A 23,219-nucleotide genomic window follows, 5' to 3' on the forward strand; every position below is an offset into this window, starting at 1 on the left:
ACCATGTTTACCAAACAGCCCCACATCTGATCTTACTCCAACATTTCCTCCCTTGGTGAAGAATGTCCCTATTCATGAAACTGAAAGTCTGACACTCATCCAGGGCATCTCTAACCCATTGTATCAATTCACCACCAAGGAGGCCTGGTGATTTTTCCATCTAAATGTCTCTTCACTGCACTCAGTCTCTCAGTGTAGGCCATCTCCATTCTGGCCCATGATGCTGTTTGCTCTTGCCTTATTCCACCAATATCTTGGTCGGAGTAGTTCAGCTCTGATCCCCCACTCCTGTCTGTTCTTCCACATTATAGCCAGGGCAACCTTTCAAAAATATATAAGTGCAATCATTTCACCAACCTGCAAATATCATGCAATAAATTTCCATTTCTCTAAGCACTGACTACAAATCTTTAATTTTAGATCAATGTCTCTTGAACTTTAATGTGTGTACAAATCACCTGGAGATCTTTTAAAAATGCTGATTCTGATTTGATGCATCAGGCTGGGCCTGAGATTCTGCATTGACAATAAGCTCTCCAGCAAAGCAATGATGGCAGTCTGCAGATGACACTTTGAGTAGCAAAGGTCTAGAAGCCCACCACCAGCCTCAGGAGTCTCTCCTCTGTCACTCTGTTTTCTAGCCACAATGGACTCTTTTCCATTCTTTGAAGTCAGCATGTTCCCTTTCAGCTCATGCCTTGAATGTGTTCTTTCCTCTACCTAGAGTTTTTCTTCTCTATCCCCATTTTTCCTACCCCACATTCCCAGGTCCCTGGCCTTCTCTTATTCATACCTTAGAATTTACCTTCCGATCCATTCTGCTGCCTATACTTTTTTTTTTTCACAGTACTTAACACAACTCATATTCACATTTTGTTTTTCTTGAGAAAGAGAGAAAGAGAGAGAGAGAGAGCGAGCGAGCACATGTGCATGCAGAGACAACAGAGGTAGAGGGAGAAAATCCTAAGTAGGCTCCATGCCCAATGCGGAACCTGTTGTAGGGCACAGCACAGAGCTCGATCCCACAACCCTGAGATCATGGACCCAGCTGAAATCAAGAGTCAGATACTCAGGTGCCCCTGTATTCACATTTTTAAGTTGTGTGATTATTTGCTTAATGCCCATATTTCTCTATCAGACTCCAAACTCCACAAAGATTGAACTTAGAAGTAAAAACCAAGAACTGTGTTATCAGGGGTCCAAATAGCTTTATGGGTCCTTCTTCTGACTCTTTAGGACAGAGTTGGATATTAGAAAATAACACTTCCTACTGGCTGGAGTGGCAGATGAGCACCAGACACCTGGATACAGGTCAAAGATAGCAAGGAGTAGAATTTTCTGCAGTAGCAACTGAGGAGAGAGAGAGAGAAAGAGAGAGCAAGAGAACTTGAAGCACCAGAGGCCAAGTGTGAGCCACAATGTACCAGTCTATTTTGCTTACCATTAAATCCACATCTTGTTCAGTCCTTGGCACATAACAGAATTCAGTAAATACTCTCTGAATAAGTAAGTACATATAAATAATTAAAATACATATCTTCAGATCTAGTGACCCCTCTAAATCAGCATAATGTAGATATAGTGTGAGTCATAATGTGAGCTAACTACATATGTAATTTAAAATTTTCTTGAAACCATGTTTAAAAATGTAGAAACAGGTGAAGTTAATTTAATATTTTGTTTAACCCCAAATATTACATATTAGCATATAATTGATATTTCACATTCTTCTTTCTTTTCATGCTAAGTCTCTGAAATACAGGGTGTGTTTTATGCCTATAACACAGTTCAGTTCAGATGAACCACATTTCCAGCGCTCAACAGATACATATGGCTACTGGCTACCATTACTGGACAAGACAGCTCTAATCCATTTGGCCTCTCCCTACCTATCTCAAATGAATATGTAACCTGGCACATACAAGAAATGAACCTCCAGAAAAGAGGGTAGCCAACAACTGCAAACTCACAGCATCCTTCAGCCCACACCTCTTAAAATGAAGTCATCTCTTCCCCACTGATGTATGCTGTGTGTGTGCACAAGTTCCTCTCAGGTAAGAGCCCACACATAGTGTAAGCAACTCTCACTACTGAGAATGTAAAACACAACAGCAAATAGAAAGTAAGTGCTTTTATTTCTGTACCTATACACCTGAAGGGTAGAAACAGTTTTTAAAACATTTTGTACCTGATTTGGAATCTTGAGGAAGGTGATAGAAGGATTTCTGGTTTTACATCACTTGCATGCTTCTAATGAGCCACTGACAATTCCAGGTATCATCTGCAGCCCGTATCTATTTACATGCATTAGTACTGGCTAGTGACAAGGAACAGCTCCTAATAAAAGATTGAAGACAAATTCTGTTTGACTGCTAAGAAAGCCATTCATAAATACATGTGTAATTTTGGAATTAATCAAATGCACTCCTTGATTGGTGCTGCACATGGTGAAAAGTATCATATACGTTGTGTGCCAAACACTGTATATTTCCGCACATAGCTCAAAGGATCTTAATTCTCCATATAAACTGACTGGCTACTTATTATTTATTCAGTCTATTCATTTATTCATTCTTTCAATGTATTTATTGAGCCCTCTTGTGTGCATGCTGGTAACTGAAGACACAGTGACCCCCAAAGGCATGATACCTGCACTTTACGGTCTGGGGAGTCTAATCTGGTGACAGAACTCTTGCATATTATTTATGCAAGGAATTTTTACGTGTATTTTAGAGACACTGGAAAATAAGCTGCTAATTAAATACGACAGGTGTTTGTGTTAGGCCTGTAGAAGTTGCCCATGCCAACAAGATAAGCCAATGTTTTCTAGGCCCCACCCCCAACATTCCAAAAGAAGGTCACTTTCACGGTTTGTCTACAGGTGTGCCGATCAACATTTCAATCGACCATGTGACAGGATCTCAGTAGCTTTCCCCAACACCAGCTGTCCTCAGTCTCTGGGCCATTAGAGGGGAAGGCCAAGGGAGAGATGTCTCATATAGCCTCAGAGCTCGGCCTCAGAGCTCAGCCTCAGCCACTGCAGTTCTGTTGCAAGCCTTCACTGAAGCCATCTTGCTATGCATTTCTGAGGCTTAACTGTCCACTTTTTCTGCTCACCCAGTGGGATAGGCCCAAACTAGGAATCTGCTTGCCAGGATTATTCTAGTCTCTTAGTTTCCCTGCTGTCACTCTACAGAACTCCTTGCCATCTTTTGGGTGTCTCCAGGTCTCCAATGTTCCCCTTTTCCTTGGTCAAGAGGCAATTACACACTCTTCTAGTACTAACACCCTTTCAGAAGGGATGCTCACAGCAGAAATTCTAGGGTCCCCAGTCATCAGATCTTTTGGTATGTGCCACTACACAGTCCTAGCATGGGTCTATATTTCCCAGTGAAGGGGCTGGTTAAGAAAGGTTTGGAAGTCTTCCCTTACCATATATATCCTGAATCACTACTAAATCTAAACCACTTTGCAGACACATGCTGCAAAGGAACGGATAGTTTTTCTCTTGATTTCTCTATTACCCCACTGCACTCTGGATTCAACCAAACCCTCCCACACTACTTCCCCGAGATAAGCTGATATGTGCATACATTTAAACTTCAATGGTAGTCAAGACTCAAGTATTTACTCTCAGAGCTCCATGGCCATTGGTTAGACACTTGTTGTAAAAGACACCACAGTGTCTTTTAACACTGTGTGCAAGTGAGGAGCCTATGTATGCCCAGAGAATGTGAGGGACTCTCAGGAGGTGTCAGCTCTCCCTGCCGAAAAACCCTGTTACGTCAGATGCATGCACTCTTAGTGTTGGGACCTTGGTGTTCATAAAGTTTAATCAACCTCTCAATTTCCAGCTTCTATTATTATGGATAGTTTAAATTTCCCTTTAATATATCCCCCAAAAGATGGCAATGGAATTTGTGTATGTATCAGACTGAGTCCGACATTCAAGTTAATTTTTTGTGTATGGTGCATTGGAACACAGACTATATAATGCCATCCTAAGTAGTTGCCTAGTTGAGAAAGGAGCAATCATTAGAATGGGGATTTTACTCTATGTGATCATCAAGTTAAGTAGCAAGACATTGATCCATTCTTTGATAAGCTGACTACTTATTTAGAAGCTAATAAGTATTTGTTATACACCTGCTCTTTGAAACTAGGCTTTTTATTGGGTTAATTTCTTTGAGACGGTAAATATATCCTTACATAGATCATAACACTCAAGGTGTATTTTTCCTGATAAAATAAATGAGTAAAGTTAAGGTCATATATAGGATCACATATTACCATTGATGTTTATAGTCATTTTAGAGAAACTTTCATATGTGGAAGTTAGTAAGGAAAAACACAAAAAATTTCCAACTTTCCATTCCAAATGTATTCTGCTTTATTAGTATATTGCCTTTGTGGCTTTTATTTTCCTAATAAATTTTCCAGGAATTAGGCAGACAAATGGATGGCCCACATGAACTCAAGATATTCCCTAAGGAATATACATGTATGACTATGTAACTGGAGATCCTTTGGACTTCATGGGATTTGCCTATCACATCTGCAGTTCTGGCAACATTAAACTGAAAAAGTTAACTGAAAATTTGTATTCTCTAATATCTCAGATATTATAAAGTGTTACTGTTCCTCCCATTGTGGTTCTCTGCTTTCTGTAAATCTTGGTAGGCATCAACGCTTGCTCCATTAATAATAGAGTATCACTAAACTCAGATCTGATGTAGAAGATAATCTTATCTTTGAGAACTTCAGTAGGGAGCAATCTTAAGTGAACTTTCTGCTGCTACCCTACCCTCCTCTAAGCTGCTGGGATGGGTAATTTGGACTGGCATCGTGTGGGAGACAGAACTTGGCATCTTTCCTAAAGAGAGTCCCAATCTTCCCCAAGTACTTTCATGCACAATGAGATCATTTCCAAACAGAACATTCAGTGGTATCCATATCAACTGTAAGCATCCATACTATTTTCCTACTCTCTACTTGTAATCACCTCCTATGTGCATTGTGAAAATATAGATGATTAAGTAGAAGAACAATGCACAGTCATTGCTTACCTTCTTAAATACCTACTCCTCCCATTCCTACTGGAAGGAAACAAGATTGAGAAGAGGATGCCAGTGCACATGCCTCTGGGCATGGCTTCTCCTCCAACTTTGGGATTCTTTCCCAAGTTCTAGTTTTACTACCTACCTGGTAAAGTAAACAACCAAAGGATTTTCTGAACATTTCTGCAAGGCTACCATTAAGATTCTCTATCAGCCCTTCTCTGTGTATGTTTTATGCCTTAGAGACTATTTGGCAGAGCCAAGGAAAGCTTATAAATCACCTCTGGGTGACTTGGCCAAAAGTCCAACAGTCTCTCATTCCCCAAGTGGTTTACTTTGCCATTTATTTTTAGTCTAGTATCAGATGAGGTGGTTGATAAGGTGAAATCCTAACAATCAGCTGACCATGGTCTGACGTGGCTGCAGACTAAAGCTGATGTGTGCTAGGCCTGGTGACAGCCGCTATGCGACAGAGCTTGTTGGAAGCACAGGCAGGGCCTTAGGTTGTAAGTGTAGGCCTAACCCTTCCAGACGAATGGGAGCTGACAGGAGTGATCCCTGCAACATGGAATGGAGTCACGACACAAAAACAGTGACATGTTTGAGATTGAAACACCAGGCACAGATATGTCACTTATAATGGCCAGAGAAATGACAGGGGACTCACACTAACTCGACTTGATTTCTGTTTAAAGATGTCCTTTGTGCTAAGAGCCAGAGCTAGCTAGGAGTCATGTATTGGGAAAACTACTCCCTCCCCAACCATGCCCACCCCAATTTAATAGAAGCTACAAAATCACTGGCATTTTGTGTCATTGCAACAGTGATCCTTGACCCTGGTTTCATATTAGAACCACCTGACCATTTAATGGCCTGGACCCTGGGAGGGAACTTCTGATTTGATTGGTGTGAGGGGGTGGGGTAGTGGTAGTGCAGGCGCTGACATGGCCTATCAGCACCTGCAGGTGATTTTGATATGCAGCAGTGATTGAGAACCACTACAGTAGAGGATTGAAAATGAAGAATAAATGCCCTGGAAAATGGGCATAATTTTCACTATAATAACACTATGAATCTATATTACCCAAGAAGCTCAAACTCTTACTATTTTATTATCTCATTATTATATTTTTAAATACTGGCACCTAGCTAAGCAAGGTTGAAAGAATTATCTTGTCTCATCCAACAAGTCACTTGGTTCTAGGAACACACATTTCACCCCCTTCCTCTGTAATGCCCTTACTTTGAGCTAGAAGTTAATATTAATTGTGAGCCCCAAACAAGTGTTACCTTGACCCTAGCCTGATTTGAACTTGGAGTATTTGAGTGGAAAAGGTATATTAGAGTTGTTTAGTCAGTAATACAAATGTGTTGCTTTTTTTATGTGGAGGTGATACAGACCCACAGATGTTGCAAATAGCAGATACTTTCTAATTTCTAAATTTCATTTTAACTGAGGTAGTAGTTTCCACTTTTTTTTTTTTTTTTGCATTTACATATTCTAACTCAGAGGTGAGGAAGGGTGTGATTGGGATGGATCAAGATTATGACAAAGACCAAACTGAGTTAATCCTTTCCTCTTCCACTACCCTGGCCTCTCATGTAGGATTGAGTCCACACATCAAAACCTGTCTCCCAGAAGAATCCAAGAGATACTGTTCCCTTAGCAAAACTGTTAACCATAACTTATCCGAGGGTAATTTATATTTCAAACATTATCTCTAATGTAGACTGAAAATAATGGAGACATGGGTCATTGTTTGGGGTGCCCCCATGGAACTCCACAACACAGGTAGCTATCTTTGAGTAGCTCTGAACATAGTGAAATGTGAATGAAAATTAATCCTTACATCTTTCTTCTGTGTAGCTTTACAGGTCAGGAGAGAATATATATATGCATAAAGTAGAGGTGGGTTAAGGGACTTCAAATCATATCACTATCACTGCTTCCTTAACCTTCAGTAATCTGCCTAGTAGTAATTGCTACAGGGACATGAACATGAAACCAAGAATCAATGTATTAGGAATTGGAAGCAAAATTATAACTCAAACACTATTTTTTACCAATCCATTAAACATCAACAAACCATAATTTCTGCTTTGTATTTGTTAATAATAATAAAAAAGTGAATAGTGAAATAGGCTATTTGGTTTAGGAAGAATGGCCGTTTTATTTCTTGCTTGTGAGGACCAATAAGTTAAGTTGAGAAATATGATTGCCACTGAGATATTCTTCAAATATAAAAGTTTTTTCCAAATATACCCAGGTCTTGATTAGAAATATGTAACTTACTCATTTTCATCCACCTGAAAACAGAATAATAGGCAATGTCCCAATTTTTCATTATACCAATTTTGTGAAAGAATTAACCTCAACTACATTATGGGTAGGATGAATTGTGAAATTTAGTCACCAGCTCATGTCAAAACCTATAAAGGAAAGTAACTCAGCTAAGCAAGTAGATGGTAATAGATCACACAAGCCCACAATAACTGCCTCCATATTTGCCCACACCCCCCAAATTCACTTACATCAGAGAACCAGGTTACATCATCAACAGCTTAGCTTGGGATTGCTCCACTGATTCTAGTATTCAGAGGTGTCTGCTTCACTCTTGAGTCCTCTGTTTTCAACCCCATCAGGACCTCTATTGTGGTCCCTGTTTAAGAGACTCTGACATCCAACCTGCACAGACCAGGAGTGAAAGGTCATGAACACTCATATCCAGCATCTTGAAATGTGCATCCAGATTCCATCAGACAGAGGCAGGCAGGACAAAGGGAGCACTTCAGCAAAAGGAGACCATAGACTACTTTTTAAATATCCTTGTATAATAATCAACCTACCCAGAGTTAGAATCTGCAGAGGAAAATCACTGGCTGTGCTCAAGAAAATAGATATACCTGACTTTTCTGGAATAAAGAAAAAAAAAAATCCAAGTGCCAGACAAAGAGAAAAAAAAATTAATGAATTCAGGCTAACCTCAGACTTCTCTTCCTAATCGGAAATGTTCCCTATTGAAAAATATTCTGTGTAAATAGTAAACAAAGAGATGAAATTTATAATGAAATATGCTGCCAAAAATGTTTTAAAGACAAGACTTCCCAAAGTTTAAGGTGGCAAGGAGAGAGGTACTCAATACTGTTGGAGGCAGTGTAAAGTGTTTTAGAAAACATTTTGGTTTCTATGTCAAGACTCTTAAAACTTTAGATTAAACTAAGAGAAAATTTATCCTGAGGGTGGAATCGGAATTTAAGACAAAGATTTGGGTATAAAGAGATGGAGCTCATCATGATTGGTTAAAGCAATAAAAGTGTGATAACTGAAAATAACCAAAAATTAATAGATGAGATAAATTAACTGTGGTACTCTTTTCTGTAAGGTTAGTATATCGTTCTTAAAAATATTTCCAGGTAATATTTTACAAAATTGCAAAAGCATCCATAAGATAATTAATGATAATGCAGAATACAATGTACACATAAAACAATTCTAAATTTAAGACAATCTACATTTAATATGAAATAATAAATAATCTGAGCCTGATCCATTTTGTTTTTCAAACATAGGAAAATCTTGGATGGGACTTAATCACTATACCTTGTGGTGGCTGTCAAGCATTATGTCTCTGAAATCATAGGTCCTTTTATTTTTTTTTTATACCATGCTATTTAGTTCATTTTTCTATCATAAACTAGTAATATTTTATGCTGAAAAAATAATTATATCTATTTCTAAGCAATAAAAAAATTCTTGACCAGCTAAATTTGATAGCTAGTTTCCTTGCTCTGAGAAGTGAGATAGCAAAAAACTTTCAAATAGAGCCAGAAAATGATAAAATGTCAAATGATTAGTATAGGGAATATGTCCTCTGGAAATTCAGAAGAGAGAGAGAGTTAGTTTCTTGGGGAAAATGGAACATCTTATGAAACAGAGTTGAAGTCAGATCCAGAAGACCTTGAATGCTAGACTAAGGAAGATAGACTTTATTCTGATGCAAATAGAAATGCTTGAAGAAATTTTTGTAGCCCTAATTAATGAATAGCCTTTGTTCTTCTCCATTAAAGCTGGTACCTTGAAAATGTATATGCATATGTGTATTCATATCTGAACGTATGTACACTGAATGTATTCACCCCTGGGCAGGAAATAATGTGTCTATAAAGAAGAAACAGGAGGAACGATTAAGGCATTCGTTAATTAGGGTCCATTTACATTTCCAGAGTCAGCTAAAATCGTCCACTTATTTAAACGGAAATCTCCTCAGTTTATTACAGTCATTATTACTTGGCAGTAAGAGATAACTGGTTTGAATTTCACAAGTAGAGAAAATTGCATAGTCTGTTGCTTCTCTCAGGGGTCACTATTAGTCAATGTTTGAAATAAGAAATTGCAGTTCTTATTAAATGAAATTAACATTTATTGAAAACCTACTATGTGCAAGAGAGTTGGATAAATCCCCTTTATAATCTCATTTACTCCTCACAGTGACCCCTCACATTGGTATTTATAATCCACACATAATGAAGGAGGCAGAGAAAGAGATGAAGAAAACAAAGTAATTGGCCAATGTGAGCCTAGATCTATACTCAGAACTGACCTCTCACCATTCAGTGTAAGCCAATGGATGATAATGTGTCACACTAGAGCCTATCCATCAACTCATTAACTCATTTTCTGATATTATTGTTGAATTATATATTTTTGAGAATATGTATATAGATATGCAATATATCATGTCATTGTGGGTATCGTGTGCATATATAGGTATTATAGACCTGTATGTTTATGTGTGATACATGTATATATTTATATATATAATGCATATATATATGGATTATAGCAACACAGTACACATAAAATTATAGCAACATATTGAAAACTTGTGCTATGCTTTTTATATTCATGTGTTATGCATAACTATACATAAACATATATTAAGCGGTAATACATATAAATTATATATGAATGCATATGCATATATCATTTACACATAAAATTATATATGAAATAAATTAAGGCAGCTGTATTATACACACATGAATGGATAGAATTATTTTCCTACTGTCCTTACCTAGGAAAGAAACTGACGGGCAACTGGAGAACCTATGTTATAGCTGAGGAAACATCACCCCCTCCCTGCAAAATTAGTCCTGACTCTACCTCCAGGATTGTAGCCCTAAAGAAGAGCGTGTTAACGTTCACCTAGAGTCGAGGGGTGTTGTGTCCCTAGGAATGACCTGAGAACCCCCAGGTGTCAGTGTGAAGGGACCTGCTTCCTCCTCTCTCCCAGCCCTTGTGCCCTGGTCACCCAATACCTGCCTCTCCAACACTCACCCAGTACAAGTCCCCGGTTAAAGGAGGGATGGAAGAGCACCATCAGCCCTGACTCTAATTCTATTCTATATACTCAAAAGATCAGCTCTAAATCTGATCCCTGCGGTGAAAGGACAACCACCTACTAGTTAAATTCATTCAGCTCTTTATTCAATGAAATGATGTAGCATTTTCATCAGTGAACCAATTGAACAATCAGCCCTGCAAAAAATAAAGCATCCACGAGGATAGAAAAGAGCCCTTGGTGGGAGTTTCTGGTTCTGCACAAAGGCTGCGGAGGCTGAGCTGTCACTCCCTTTCTTCATCCCAGTACCCCATGCATAGCACCAGCTCTAGCGTGAAGGGAAATTTAAAAGCAACTAAGTACATATAAACATTTCTCATTCATTATCTGGGGTTTCTGCTACTGGGTGACATATCATTAGTCCTAGTGTAAGGCAAGCTTTAAAAACGTAATTACTTAATCATGCAGTTAGCGTCCCATCAATCCTAGCAGCATTTGTTCTTAACTAGCTTTTAAGAACAAAATTAGGAGTAATTTGTAAACAAAAGTAATTGAAGAAAGGCAGATATTGCCAAGGTGTTGACAGCATTAGCAGACATTATTGTTTCCCTTAATGCCACCACAGCACTGCAGCTAACAATAGGTAGCTGGCAAAAGGCAGCATGAGGGAATTAGTAGGTGGCGAGCTGAGGAAGCGGGCACTAGGCAGACTGGTCCTTCCTCAGCCCTTACAGAGATTCAGCTCCAACAGGTAGTGGACCCCGTCCTCCTACATTGATTTGCTTTAGAATTCAGTGACTTGGAGATTTATGGCATTTATATTTTTAGCATGATCATACAAATAAACTCATCATAGTTTTCACACCCTCTTATTAAATATTGAGCCCAAGAATTTTCCCCTGAAAGGTGCAGTGCTATTTACATAAGCCACAGATATGCAGTTTCCATCTCGTGAGACCCACTCAGGCAAGTCTGAGTAATAACAAAAAAGGCAGAAGCCAGTCCTTTCTCCAAAAGATTTTTGCCTGTCCTAATTTCTGGTTACTTGTAACAGGTTCAGTGAACTTGTAGTGCACATCACTTCTGGGCCAGACAGGGTGCTAAACACTTGAGAAATAACAGTGCATAAGAACTGGACACCATTTTCAAGGAGCTCATCATTTTGCATGGAGAGAAAAATGGACATAAAATGTGATCAGAAAGGTTTAAACCAAGTGTGTCAAAACCCAACAGTTGGTTTCTGGCTTTGTCTGCTAGTGTTGAAGCTCACAGGGCTCCAACAGAAAGTGTGATGAAAGTTTTGGAGTATAAACAGGGATGTGAGGTCCAGGAATGAGGATATTCCTATCTTTAAGCTATAAATAGTGTAACAGAGTCTGAAATAAATCAAATTAAAAAATCAAATACTAAAAATCATGCACGTAAAGAGCGGCAATTTGAGATTCAGATCTAGGTACTTTACTTTTATTATCACTGTTGTTATGATAATGAGTCCAAATATTTTTCCAGGATACACTAGGATTCAACACAAGGAGTCTAGGACCCAGAATCCGAACGCTCAGCTCCAATTCTGCCTCTGTAGCCTTCTACTGTGTGACTTTAAGCAAGTCATGAAAATTTTCTGAGCTTTGGTGTTTCCATCTGTAAAATTTTATGTCTTGGGACCTTCATTCTGTGGCTGCAAGGAGTAATGAAAGTGAAAGTGCTTTGTAAATTTTAAGTTCAGAAGGAAGGTGTTAAGACAGTAAGATTCCACCCATATGAAGCCCAGGAACAGGCAAAATGATCTGTGGTAAGCAAAATTAAAATATAGTTGGACCTAGAAAGTTAAGAATTGGCTGGAAAAAGGCACAGGGAACTTTCTAGGTTCATGAAAATATATATTAATTGTCAATATACATCTAGTTGAGCATTTAAAAAACTATGTACTCCATTGTATGTAAATGGTGCCTCAAATTACATTGAAAAATAAGATATTTCCACTAAGGTTGCTTGGGTTTTTGGGGGTCTTCTTTTTGGAAACTAAATACAGCTTTTCACATCAATTGCCACTATCAAGTGAATTGAAGACTAGTGTCCAAAATGGACACTCTAAGGGATTCATCTCATATATCATTAGAAATCTGGAGAGAGAGCCTATACCTTTACATCCTAATTTAATTCAAAATAGATATCACCACTTCTTCACATCCTTAAAATCCAAAGCATTATGAGCCATCATAAACTTCCAAGCATATTAGCAGAAGATAAAAATTCATTTCTTTTTATATTTGTCAATGGGGTAAGGAGAATGTCAGAATTTAAATGTACCAACCAGAGAATAGTTATACTACTAAGTGTGATCTGGCGATAGACATGAGAGGACTTTTGATCTGCTGGCATATAGGAAAACAGAAATTGTTACCAAAGCAAGTATGATGTCTTTCCACATCTCTCTGGGCTGGGTAAACGCTAGCTTATTTCATTTTTAAAAAGTGATTAGAGCAATTTTTAATCTCTATAGGTTTTATCATTTTAGCATAAATAAGGGCAAATAAATGTATTTTTTCCTGGATGTTCAAGGCATTTGGCCTTCAGAATCATTAGGTCAGAGTTTACATATATGTGTGTGTGTGTGTGTATAACATAATTTATCTATCTATCTATCTATCTACATATATATATTACATATGTATATGTACAAATTACTATAAGGATATATTTATAAAATGGCCTTAAAAAAAGAAACAAATCCCATCATTTGCAACAACACAGATGAACCTGGAGGGCGTTATGCTAAGTGAAATAAGCCAAACGCAGAAATACCATATTGCATGATCTCACTTATATGTGGAATCTTAAATACTCAAACTCCTAGAAGCAGAGTGTAGAATAGTGATTACCAGGAGCTGGAGGGAGAAATGAGACATGAGAGATGTTGGTCAAAGGGTACAGAGTTTCAGTTGTATAAAATGATTAAGTTGGAGATCTAATGTACAACAATGTAACTATAGTTAACAATACTTTTTTGGATACTTGAAATTTTCTAAGAAGATAAATATTAAGTGTTCTTAACAGACACACGCAGAAACAGCAACTATCATTTATGGGTATGGTGATGGGTATATGAATTAGCTTCATTGTGGTGATCATTTTGCAATGTATATGTATATCAAATAGTCCAGTTTTATACCATAAATACATAAAACTTTTAATTGTCAAATATCCCTAAATTAAAAGGAAAAAAAGACTCCCATTCAAATGTGGGGAGAAAAAGGAATTATTGGGCAAGTCTTCATAGTCAAAGGCAAATCAATCAACAAGTTTCCATTGAATGTCTGCTATGATCTCAGAATAGCAGAGTTAAAAAGGTTGAGGTAATTATCCAGATAATTATCTAGGCCCCAAAGTGACTTTTATTGGTTTACATAGATCATCTGGGCAGAGGAGGCTTTTCTCTTTCAACTATCCATAAAACGAAGTCACTATATTATAAAACTGGCCTACTTTTTTAAAAGATTAGATAAAAATTACTCATAATAAATGTAAACACTTTGGCTGGAAAATTATTCTACAAATCTTTAGAACTTGAGGGCAGGGGAAGTGTATCAGCTTTGGTTAATGTCAGTTAGGTGAGGCTTGAAGAACTCTCCAATCATGAGAACTGCCCAGCATGTTTTTCCTTCTTCATCTCACTTTCCCCTCCCTAAAATTCTTTTAAATGTGCTTATGGTACTTTTGTATTTATTACCTACCTTCTCCAAAGTAAAAACTCAGAGGAACAGAAGTCTATCTGGTAGTTTCTAGAAGAGTGTCACCATTCAAAAACAATAATTCAATAAATAAGTGAAAGACTATTCTTGTATTCTGCTTCACAGCCCACCCCCTCGACACTTGTGCTTAAGCTTTCTGAATCCCTTGTGTCACCTGGGAAAATGTAGATATTCTCTGCATGTTGGGGTTATCATAACGATGAAAGATAGTATGTGTAAAACCCCTAACACACTATTCAGTTGATAGATGTTATCTCTCTGAAGACCTCATGTACCAAATATAAAACTATGCCCTTTGTTAAGATGGTGCCTGAGCTGTTGGCCACATTCATTCTTCCTCCAAACTGAGATATTCACTCTGTGTGTGTCATTTGGGCCTAACCTACATGGAATCAAGCAGGAAGAAAAAGAATTGACATTATCTACTAAATGTCAGATGTGCATCAGCATACTTAATTTTCAGAATAGCTTCATGAAGAAACCACATTTAACAGTCAAGCAGATTCAGGTTTAGAGAAGTGAAGTGACAGGCACATCACACACAGTGTATAATGCAAGTGGGCCTGTGGAGCCCAGGAAGGTCCTACTGCAACTTTCTTTGCCTGCCTGCCTCCCACCAGACTGGATGCTTTTGAGGACTGGGATCATGTCTTTAAGTTACCCATGCAATCTCAAAGATCTATCATTATACTGCATATGCCTACATATATCTTGAGCAAATTTTGGCCAAGCAGATAAAACAAAAAAAGGAATGAAGCCCAGTATTCCTTCTAATACATCCTGCACCCTCACTGAGCTCTAAGACTAACTCTCAATGCTGTAATGATGGGATACACAGGGCAAAACTCTAGGAAACACATGGAGAAAGCCCCATCAGGATTAAGGATGGTGCAAATCTTTTGTTTCTTTCCAGGGAACACACTGTTCAGAAAGTGAAAGGATTAATTGCAAAGGTTTATCCTCAAAACATAAAAGCAAACAATTGGTACTAAATGTTCTAGGACCTTAGAGTACATTTAGGAGACTCACTTAGCATCAATAAATAAATTAATCTACTAGTATTTATTGTGCTGAGCCAGGGACTGCAGGGAATAATAATAACAATTTACATTTGGGTCTACACTTATAAATGATTCTTGACTATTAATCTACTTTCTCTTTAATTCTCAGTACAACTCTGCAAGTTGGGCCTTATTTGCCCACTAAATGTTACAAAAGAGAATACTGACGTTTTAAAGTTGTTTTGATTTCACTGGGTTGCATAGTGGGTTAGTGTCAGGACCTGGGTTTGAACTCATGCTTCAGATCCACACTTAAGCTCAGTCATCATCACTGCTGAGAAAAGAGGCTTAAGATATAGACTCTGAATTCCAAGAGTCAGAGACCTAGTCGTAATGACACCACGGTGCCTGAGAAACAGGACAACGCAGTAAAGAATAATGAACAGATTAGAAGGGAAGACAGAATAATGAAGGTGGCAGACACTGAAAGAGGAGCATAACCTTCCAGAAAGGATTTTCTTAAGCTGTGCTATTTCATAAAATTTGGGAACCAGAAAGATGCTACATCCTTCCAAAATCTTATTTTTGTGTGTTTCTGAGATAATTACCCGTGTAGAGAATAATTCCAGTAAAAAGCAAACACTTGTATCGTGCTTTGCTATTTTTTTTTAAGATTTATTTATTCATGAAAGACATAGAGAGAGAAAGGCAGAGACATAGGCAGAGGGAGAAGCAGGCTCCATGCAGGGAGCCCAAAGTGGGACTCGATCCCAGATCCTGGGATCACACCCTGAGCCGAAGGCAGATGCTCAACCACTGAGCCACCCAGGCATCCCCTATGTGCTTTGCTATTATAAGACACAGTACTTCCCTCTAGTCAAGGAAAAAAACTGGTTTCAATGAAAATGATGGATTTAGATTTGAACTAGTTACATTTAAGAAGTTGCTAGATTATCCAGTAAAAACAATCAGTTGGGGGTAGCCCCAGTGACTCAGCAGTTTAGCGCTGCCTTCGGCCCAGGGCCTGACCCTGGAGACCCAGGATCGAGTTCCGCATCGGGCTCCCTGCATGGAGCCTGTTTCTCCCTCTGCCTATGTCTCTGCCTCTCTTTCTCTCTGTGTCTCTCATGAATAAATAAATAAAATAAAATCTTAAAAAAAAAAAATCAGTTGGGTCCCATATTTAGGTAGAAACCAGAGCTTCAAGCTATAGCACTGTGATCTCTTGGAGGACAAGAGCTAGCTTTAAAAATTCATCTTATTTTCTCACAGCCATCTTTTTTATTCTGGACTCCACCCCCATTTTGCTGGCATATATCAGAGCTAACTAAGTATATATAAATTGATTGAATGAATAAATGCCTGATCTAATAATTATATCTGTTACCCTACCTGCAATCACAATAATAACAAAAAAAGGCTTTGGAAGCCCTCCTCTCTTTTGAAGAGCGATAATTCCAGGTAACAAGAAATACAACACAACTCACTGTCATTTTCTTATTTTCTTCTGTTTTCATGGGAAACCATATTTTCAGGCAAACTATTTGCTGCAAGTCAGATCTTCTCATCTTTTGTGGGAAGATGAGAGAAGCAGGGAGAGGCACAAACATTCTAAAATGCAGTGAAGGCCAATGTAGATCAAATGTTAATTCCCTCGTGTGCAATGTTTTTTTTGTTTTTTTTTTTTGTGTGTGTGTGTGTGTGCAATGTTTTTTGTTTGCTTGCTTGCTGTTTTGTTTATTTCCAGAAAAATATCTAAGACCCTTCCACCTATTTCAGGACTCCCAAACGCCTTGCAATTTGCAGACCCTTCTGATCGCGGAGGATGGCTCTTGTTTAAAAACTGCACAATGTAAATGGTATCTAGTATTTAATGAAAAGCACTGAAATTGTTATATGGTACCACAGATTCACTGCCGAACATGTCATGAGGCAACATTTTATAGGCGTTGTAAAATCTTTTTACCACACACAGCTGCATTACCCAAAATTACTCAAATCTGCAGGGCATCTGAAACTCACTCTGTAACAGTAATAGGCTTTGCTGCTTAAAAAGTGATTATGACTAATGCACAAAAACAATTATCACTAGACTTAATTGCCAAGACTTAAGATATATAGCTATATATTCCTTCTCACTGAAATTTGAGCAATCACTAGGAAAAAGTAAGATTTTCAAAACTTACAGAATTCTGAAGCAGGACTGGGAAAAATGTTTTTAATCTGTCAGTCCATACAAGAAAGATTTTATTGGCGTTATTTTTATAAGTCCTAAAATTCTACTGTTTTTAATATGTACTGTGGGCTAATTGGAGAAATTTTCAAAAATATCGATGAATAAAACTGCTCCATAGGGCTGGCTGTACACCAAGCAGAGAGGTACCGTGAGGCCCTGGATTGAGAAAGGGATAGAATATGATAGACTAGGTTTCAGCCCCGAGCAATCCCTTCTTTTCCCTAAATCTTACCCTTTTGCTTTCATACAAAGAAAACTTTGGGCTAAGTATTATTGAGGACTCTTCTTGTGCAAACCTTCTGCAATTTGATCTTATGTGACCTAAAGTAGCAGGAGTTTGCTGTCACCTTTGTCCTTCTTCTGAGAGGAAGAGGAGGAGAATGCTAGGGAAAGAGGTGATATTTTTGTGCCTTGCCTTGAAGAGTTTTGGTGTGAAAGAAAGTGATTTTGAGTCTTTCAGCAGAATGGACAGTCTGGTATGGTAGAGACAGCGTGGTGGGGAGTTACAGAAATGGTTCAAGAAAGGATTGAAAAGGTACACTGCCTTCATACTAGAGAAATTTAAGGTTAATAATGGTAGCTCAGAAAAGTCCACATTCTCTTCTTTTACTTATCTGGCCTCACTGTGGGTCTGTCTGTTCTAACTACAGAATGTGGCATGGAGGTGACCTGTCACTTTGGGGCCTGGTCCACAGAACATATCCCGGGCACTCTCCTTGTACTCTTTCTCTTGGCCAACCAAATGGAAGCCTTGAGCAACAAACGTCTGGGTTTCTCAATAATTGTGTGAAGCAGAGCCACCCCACTAACCCAAGCCACTCAGCACTGCTAGATGAGCAAGAAATATGCAAAGTTTGAATATGGTATCCCCAGTGGAGCATTGCTGATCAACACAGTCAGCTGCCACTCACCTGCAGAGTAACTGCTATGCTGTGGTGGTGGCAGAGGTGAGGGTTGTGGGACGAAAAACTGGTTCACAGTGAAAAGCAATGAGGATAGACTCTATTTTCATGAATTCAGCAGTGAAAGGACAGACGAGTGATGAGAGGGAATAGCTGAGCAAATTGAGCATGTTGTTGGGAAGCCAATGGCTAGGAGTTCAGGCTGTGGAATCAGAACTCATATTAATGCTTGCTAAACATTTTGCCACTGAATCCTCGTATTGACCCTCTTAGGTGGATACTCCTATTAACCCCATTTTAGAGATGAAGAAACTACAGCTTGGAGAGCCAAGCATAGTGTCTAGAGTAATTTATGATAAAACAATAAAGCTGCAATTTAAACCTGGGTTCTATCTGACCCCAAAACATAGAGTTGACATCAGTCAGGTTGTGGGACAACTAATAAAACATCTTCAAGATTAGGCACGTGCCTAAAACTGCTCCACAGTTGAGCTGGCCCATGTTATCTGGGAACACTGACAGGAAGGAAAGATAGTCAGAGGCCTCTGAGCACAAAGCACCATGGGCACTTTGATCACTGGGCCCATTACTGCCCCACACCACTTGAGGTGAAACTAATGTCCCTTGCCACAAAGCAATCCCGAAATAGCTACTGGAGACTGGAAGAACAAGTCATCCCTAACTCATGTCTCTGTCTCTACAGGTTAACTGCAAATAAATCATCACTGCACTTTTTTTTTTTTTTTTTTGCATTTTACTAATTTCTAGTTTAGTGTAGAAAGCAAAAGTCCCTGTGTAGCCCCTATAGGCTATCACTGGGTGGTTTTGATAGGCTCTGGTTGGACGGTTCAATTAAGTAGATCTTTTTTGTGGCTTCCACTGTTCCTGAAATCCTTGTCCAGGCAAAGACATGTCATTGCAGGAAAGGACTTATCCAACATATATTAGTTGAGTATTTACAATGGACTAGGCAGTTTGCTAGCAAAGTAGGATCCAGGGAAAACCAAGACGTGGCTCCTGTGTTCGAGGAATTCCTAATCTGCTAGAGAAGGTGCACAAGTAAGAGGCCATTTTGTTATGGTGTAAAGCCTGAGGGCATGGAACCAGAGACAGGATGTATCAGTTTGCCTCCTAACTCTTCTAGTTACTAATGGAGTGGATTTGGGCATCTTACTTCCCTTCTTGGTGCCTTTGTTCTCTCAAGTATAAAATGGGAAACGCTGCCTCATGGGGTTGTCAAATTACTAAACGTTAAAAAGATAAAAATGAGTAATTTGCTCATCAACCTCATATGCTCATTAACTTCAATATACTTGAGGTAACTAGTGTTAGCTTCTTCTTCTTTTTTTTTTAAGAAATTACATACCTCAGACTCATTGGCTTTATCACTCTAGGTTCCCATTGGAAGTGATAGCTGAGTTGAACATTGAAAACAGCATGAACCAGGAAGTCAAAGGTGTGAAAGCCTTCTAGGCAGAAGGTGATATGTATGTGGAGATTGTGAAAGAACATATTATAATCTTAGGGAAAGAAACGCCTGGGTGGCTCAGTAGTTGACCATCTGCCTTTGGCTCAGGGCATGATCCTGGTCCCATGATCAAGTCCTGTGTCAGGCTCCCTGTGAGGAGCCTCCTTCTCCTTCTGCCTATGTCTCTGCCTCTCTCGGTGTGTGTCTCTCATGAATAAATAAATAAATAAATAAATAAATAAATAAATAAATAAAGTCTTTAAAAAAAATAATCTTAGGGAAAGTCCAAGAAGTCCTATCAGCTGGAGAGTCGTGTGTCTGAGGTAGATGATACTGATGAGGCTGGAAAGGAAGATAGGATCCAGGTCACGAGGAGGTTGTAAGTCAGGTTCAGAGGTAGACTCATTCCTAGAGGTAGGTGGAGCCACTGTCATATTTTTAGCAAGACAGTGATAGATGGACACCAGTGGATTAATGTTGGATCAACAGCCCTAGTAGTTGACTGAGGCAGGAGCATTTGATGATGATGGGCATAAGGGCATAAGTGTGTGTTAACTCCCAAAGACTTGCTTTTATTTGTTCTACTGGTATGTGCAGATATTAAAAACCAGAAACATCCACACAACAACTGAGAAAAGTGAAGCCCTATTAACAGTGAAGCGCCCTTTTAGCCACTTTAGATTCCACCTTTCTCTTAGCCTCTTATAAATTTAAAACAGGAATGAGATTCTGTTTAGCCAGCTCTGATAGTCTCTTTAGAGCAAAACACTAAATTCAGTGCAAAGGAGTCAAAAAAGCAAAAGGCAAGGCATTTGATATTATGTTTTAAGTGAAGGAGAGGAAAAAAACACATATAGACATACATGGAAATATATGTGAAAATTAGTTCTTTTTTTAAGATTTTTTTTTATTTTTAAATAATCTCTGCACCCAACATGGGGCTTAAACTCACAACCCTGAGATTAAGAGTTGCATGTTTTACTACTGACTGACCCAGACAGATACCCCAATAAAAACTGGCTCCTAAGAAAGTGATCTCCACATCTATAGCAGTGTCTCTTCAACATAGTCTGCAGGCACCAGCATCAGATTTATCTGGAACACTTGTTTAGAATGCAGGTGCCTAAGTTTGAATTATGGAATGAATAAGTCACAAAGATAAAAGGCACAGCATACGAAATATAGTCAATGGTACTGCAATAGTGTAATATGGTGATAGGTGGGAGCTACCGTTGTGGTGAGCATAGCATAATGGATAGAGGTATAGGATCACTATGCTGTATACCTGAAACTGATGGAACATTGTCAACTATACTTCAATTTAAAAAAAAAAAAAAAAAACTTGTAAATGACTGAGCTCCACCAAGACCTGATTAACCAGAATTTGTGCTTTTAACAAGTTTTTCAGCCTCCCTGCAACATACCAAAGAACACCTAAACTATACCATTCCTTATTTTATATAATTATGCATGCTTACATGCATCTGTAATCAAAGAAATAGAATTACTATTTATTTGTTCGGGACTATTCTGTCCCCTCAACATTAGGGAGAAATGACTCTTATCCTTTTAGGAAATTCTCTTAGGGCACTAAAATCATTTCATCTTGTGGACCCAAGTTACCACTACAGAACAAGAGAACTGAATCAATTACCGGTTTAAAGGATAAGACACTTCAGTATTTTCTTGCCATTACTGTAAAGTTTGAAAGAGAACCCTGCTTCTAAAATGGCATCAATTTAGGGACAGCCTTTTTGGCTTTTCACCAGCCAGTATTATTGTCTATATATACCAGGCACTAGGTCCCAAACCCATGGATTACCATGAACAATAGGATATGATCTCCACATGAGGAAAACCATGGTCTTTTCTTCTTCTTCTTCTTCTTCTTCTTTTTTTTTTTTTTTTTTGGTCAGAGAAGGAGATGGCATTTGATAAAGATATGTAAATATTACCAGATGAACACAATATTAAAGATATGCTACAGGGGCTTTGGGAGGCCAGTAGTTGAAAACCTTAACATATCAGGGAAGGTTTCACACAGGCAGTTGCTTCTGAGCAGATGCTGACAAAGGGGAGAGATGTTCTTCCCCAAGGGGTCAAGTGGAGGAAGGGAAATGCAGGCATAACAACTCACAGAGGTCACAGCTTCAGGGAAACACTAGTCTCTGCAGTTACAGCAAGGGCTCCCAGGACCCACCCTTCTTTTAAAACTTGGATGGTCTGACCAAAATAGTCTTAAGAGATAATCAGATTTGCATCATTTATGTGTGAATAGGAATACTATTCCTTCAAACATCAAGAAGGAAAACACATCCAAATAATTTTGCTTGAAACACAGGCAACACCCTTTTTGAACTTGGCCACAGTAACTTCTTGCAAGATACATCCACGAAGGCAAAAGAAACAAAAGCAAAAATGAACTATTGGGACTTTATCAAGATAAGAAGCTTTTGCACAGCATAGGATACAGTCAACAAAACTAAAAGACAACCTACAGAATGGGAGAAGATATTTGCAAATGACCTATCAGATAAAGGGCTAGTATCCAAGATCTATAAAGAACTTCTTAAAAAAAAAAAAAAAAAAAAAAAGAACTTCTTAAACTTAACAGCAAAGAAACAAACAATCCAATCATGAAATGGGCAAAAGACATGAAGAGAAATCTCACAGAGGAAGACATAGACATGGCCAACATGCACATGAGAAAATGCTCCGCATCACTTGCCATCAGGGAAATACAAATCAAAACCACAATGAGATACCACCTCACACCAGTGAGAATGGGGAAAATTAACAAGGCAGGAAACCACAAATGTTGGAGAGGATGTGGAGAAAGGGGAACCCTCTTGCACTGTTGGTGGGAATGGGAACTGGTGCAGCCACTCTGGAAAACTGTGTGGAGGTTCCTCAAAGAGTTAAAAATAGACCTGCCCTACGACCCAGCAATTGCACTGCTGGGGATTTACCCCAAAGATACAGATGCAGTGAAAGACAGAGACACCTGCACCCCAATGTTTATAGCAGCAATGTCCACAATAGCCAAACTGTGGAAGGAGCCTCGGTGTCCATCGAAAGATGAGTGGATAAAGAAGATGTGGTCTATGTATACAATGGAATATTACTCAGCCATTAGAAATGATAAATATCCACCATTTGCTTTGACATGGATGGAACTGGAGGGTATTATGCTGAGTGAAATAAGTCAATCGGAAAAGGACAAACAGTATATGGTCTCATTCATTTGGGGAATATAAAAATTAGTGAAAAGGAATAAAGGGGAAAGGAGAAAAAATAAGTGGGAAATATCAGAGAAGGAGACAGAACAGGAAAGACTCCTAACTCTGGGAAACCAACTAGGGGTGGTGGAAGGGGAGGTGGGTGGGGGGTGGGGGTGACTGGGTGACGAGCACTGAGGTGGGCACTTGACGGGATGAGCACTGAGTATTATTCTATATGTT

At 38.7% G+C, this 23,219-nt stretch overlaps 1 long non-coding RNA gene across 21 annotated transcripts in view; it reads right to left on the reverse strand.

The window, feature by feature from the left end:
* LOC144317386 (uncharacterized) overlaps positions 1-23,219 on the reverse strand; it is a 126,793-nt gene that overhangs the window by 24,743 nt on the left and 78,831 nt on the right. For 19 of the 21 annotated variants that reach the window (XR_013383379.1, XR_013383380.1, XR_013383385.1 and 16 more), the window contains 2 exons: positions 7,590-7,743; positions 2,189-2,337 (listed from right to left, as the gene is read on the reverse strand). This is a non-coding gene — a long non-coding RNA (uncharacterized LOC144317386). Of the gene's footprint in view, positions 1-773; positions 1,351-1,441; positions 1,499-2,188; positions 2,338-7,589; positions 7,744-23,219 lie in introns of those variants that run through there. The other 2 variants (XR_013383376.1, XR_013383369.1) reach the window with 2 other exon arrangements.

The sequence above is a fragment of the Canis aureus genome, chromosome 7 (assembly GCF_053574225.1).
Source record: "Canis aureus isolate CA01 chromosome 7, VMU_Caureus_v.1.0, whole genome shotgun sequence".
NCBI lineage: Eukaryota > Metazoa > Chordata > Mammalia > Carnivora > Canidae > Canis > Canis aureus.